The 3,446-nt window shown below is 35.7% G+C and overlaps 1 protein-coding gene across 1 annotated transcript in view; it reads right to left on the reverse strand.

Moving 5' to 3' along the window:
• The window catches only part of LOC144963811 (uncharacterized), an 8,501-nt gene extending 8,345 nt beyond the window's left edge, over positions 1–156 (reverse strand). The window contains exon 1 of the mRNA XM_078897750.1: positions 13–156. The gene's annotated coding sequence lies outside the window, so the exon portion shown is untranslated. The remainder of the gene's footprint in view (positions 1–12) is intronic.
• Positions 157–3,446: the final 3,290 nt, after the last annotated feature.

Below are 3,446 nucleotides of genomic sequence, written 5' to 3' on the forward strand. Positions count from 1 at the left end.
AAAGATTATTACCTTATCCATACTCGCCTTTGTCAAATAATTCGAAGGGCACTTAAAACAATAAATATATCCAATCAATTTACAATAATACATAATCACAGTCTGCTTAGGATCCCGACAGTTCTGTTATTCGAAATGATTAGCGTTAAGCCATCTCTTAAGACAAACAAAGGCTTAGATTTAAGCTCCGCCAACACCAAGTCTCGCGGCCACCACGATCGACGAGCACACGGCTCAGACGATTAACTTCTAATAGGCTTCTGAATGACAAATCAATGTGTGAGGGTTTATTGATAAAAGAACCCAAGTAATATTTATAACCATTTAAAACTAGAAGTTTGTACCACTTTTGCTTCAATATTTTCTAAAAGTGTTAATTAAGAATTAACATTTTGATTAAAAAAATATTTTAAAAAAACATTAATAGAAACATTTCGCAATAGCATGATTTAATTTTTTTTGGTCTTTTTTGTTGTTGTTGCTGTTGTTGTTGTTGTTGTTGTTGTTGTTGTTGTTGTTGTTGTTGTGTTGTTGTTGTTGTTGCTGTTGTTGTTTAGGGGGGGGGATTGTTTGTTTGTTTGTTGTTGGTTTTTTTTTGGTCTTTTTTTCGGGGTTTTTTTTTTAGTATACACTACAGAAGATCGTTTTAATCCCTCTCCACATCGCGTGTAATGATCATTACTGCACTGTTCGTTTCACTGACACTTTAATTATCTTTTCCCTATGAAGTGGAATATTTCACGAGACAATTTCCTGATATTTTCCTTGAAGCGTAAATTATATTGCTAAGATTAGGCAGGTTAAATTGTAAGGTTTTCATATAAAGAGAAAGAAAATATTAATATAATAAACTCTGCAGTAGGTCGGCTGTTTTGAATGTGTTTGAAATAGAAAACCAACCTGCTGCCAACAGAAAACAAATACTCTTTTTAACGTATTAATTGACAGGTCGTGTTTGTTTTACAAAAACATAAATCAAGAAAGAACTTCGAGCGCCCGAAACTAATCAACCAAAAAACGAGTTCGGGCTTTCGACTTGGTACTCGAGCTAGGCATGTTAATGTAACTGCTGTGTGCCTTTTGTCATTTATCAATAAAGCGATTTCTTAGAAGCAAAAAAAAAAAAGAAAACCCAGACTCCCATTCATGATTGAGCACTGGCATTTTTCTAGTGCTTGAGTTAAAAGCAGACAGTAGGCAAGTGAACACTTTAATATTCTATAGAAGAGAAGTGGATGCCTTATAGCTTAATCCAACGTTTACAAATAAAACACATTTTTTAAATTTTGCCCAGAAACTTTTCACTTTAAATAATATCGATGAAATAAGTTGACTCTCAGCTTGTCAAAATTTCTAAAACCTAATACATCGGCTATGAATTTTTGATAAGTTAAGAGGCATCTTAAGTCATCGAGATTCGAAGAAGAAGGGAAATGGTTAAAAAAAAAAACAAAAAAAACAAAGCGTATTGTCAGTGTATGAGAGTGACCAATAGAGGACCAGATTCACACAATCAAACGGATTTGATCTATCGTTATGATGTCCAATTTATTTTTCAGCCAATCAACAACGATTTGGTTGCTGAGTCTTGTGTTTGGTCTGGCGAAAAGCAAGACCACCCTATAATATTATTAAACGCCATGCCATATCCATGTGGCTTTGTGGTTTTAAGGAACTACACTCCGCTTTTAACCTGGTTGGAGTTCCGATGTGGGCGTGGAAAAGTTGAGTCCTTGGAAATTTCCTCATATTGTTTCATCATACTCAGACGTAAAATGAGTACCTGGTCGATAAAAGCATTGTCTTTGTCATCATCAACAACAAAAGGAATAGTGATAATAAAGCATTTCAAACGTCATGTCTTGTTCTACATGTTTGGTTGCTATTATAAAATGCTTTGAGCACAATGAGTGGATATTGCTTGATTTAAAAGCTCGTCCTTTTTATATATAAATTAGTAAGCCCTTATTATGTATTTCTTTCCGTATCCCAAAACCGGATAACGTATTTGGCCTGATGGCTCTATATGACCTGAGACCAGCAAGTTTTTTGGTGACAAACACACAGACATGTACAGTACTCGCTGGGTTCTTGCACGCCGATTTTCAGCACGCTCTGCAATGCGACACGCAGGAGCTAGGTGACCGAATGCATTAGTTATCTCCCATGAGCATCGGATTTCGGCACGCGTGGATTCTTGCACGCTTTTTGGCTTCTCCCAAGATTACGCTAGAATCCGGCGGGTATTGTACCTACTAAACTCGTTCATTCAATTTTGGAATTTGACGACTTCCAAGTTATGCTTGTAATAAACACACAAATTATAAAAATTGTTTTAAAGAGAAATTTGACTGGCGGATGGAAAGGTGAGGTAAAATCTCTTCGAAATGATTCAAGCAATAGATCTATAACTTATTTACTCAGAAGACAAAATAAGAAGCATTACAATCGATAAAAAAAAAATTCTTCCCGCACTAAGATTAAAACTTGAGATTCTGATGTCTTTTGATTTGACCTAATGACCTGCTTTGTTTAGAATTGTTGAAGAGGAAAGGAAGTAAATGTGCTTATTCAATATTCTATTAAATATGTGTTTGGCTTAAGTATTCTTAACAAATAGCTGGAGAAGTAGAGGGGGTGAAAGTTAAAACGTCTATGATAATATTACTTGGGTATCGACCCACCGTCTGAAATGATAGATTATCATTATTTCACCGAGAGGGGCACAGAGAGAGAGAGAGAGAGAGAGAGAGAGAGAGAGAGAGAGTGTGTGTGTGTGTGTGTATGTGTGTGTATTTGTTTATGATAGAGAGAGAGTTTAGTAAGAAGAAGGAGGAGGAGAAAGAGGAAGAAGAGGAGGTGGTGGAGAAGAAGAAGAAGAAGGAGAAGAAGAAGAAGAAGAAGAAGATGATGATGATGATGATGATGATGATGATGGAGGAGGAGGAGGAAGAGGAGAGAAAGGAAGAGGAGGAGGTGGTGGAGAGGAGAAGAAGAAGAAGAAGAAGAAGAAGAAGAAGAAGAAGAAGAAGGAGGAGGAGGAGGAGGAGGAGGAGGAGGAGGAGGAGGAGGAGGAATATTATGTGCACAATTACGAAAATAAAATCGATTTGATTTTTTAAATGAATTATTTAAGATTTGGGGGTTTTTTTTTGTGTGTTGGAAGTTGGCAAGAAAGACAGTACATTTTAATTTTGGTTTGTATAAGGGGCTTCAAAAAAAAAAAAAGAAAGTTAAAACAGCATGTGTATAAAATAACATAATGTAGAAGGAAATTTAAGTCAAAACAAAAATCTTGAAGATATTTAATTTCAGTTCTTAACACCAAAAAAAAGATGCGTGTGCCTAAAGGTTACGTAACTTCCTGTTTCTCTACCTGGCACGCTGCTGACAAGGATGCTTTTTTACTATATGAAAATTACATCAGTTATCGTATATTTTATCGA

This window comes from Berghia stephanieae, chromosome 1 (genome assembly GCF_034508935.2).
Source record: "Berghia stephanieae isolate SIO BIC M18660-M18661 chromosome 1, UCSD_Bste_1.3, whole genome shotgun sequence".
Classification (NCBI taxonomy): Eukaryota; Metazoa; Mollusca; class Gastropoda; order Nudibranchia; family Aeolidiidae; genus Berghia; species Berghia stephanieae.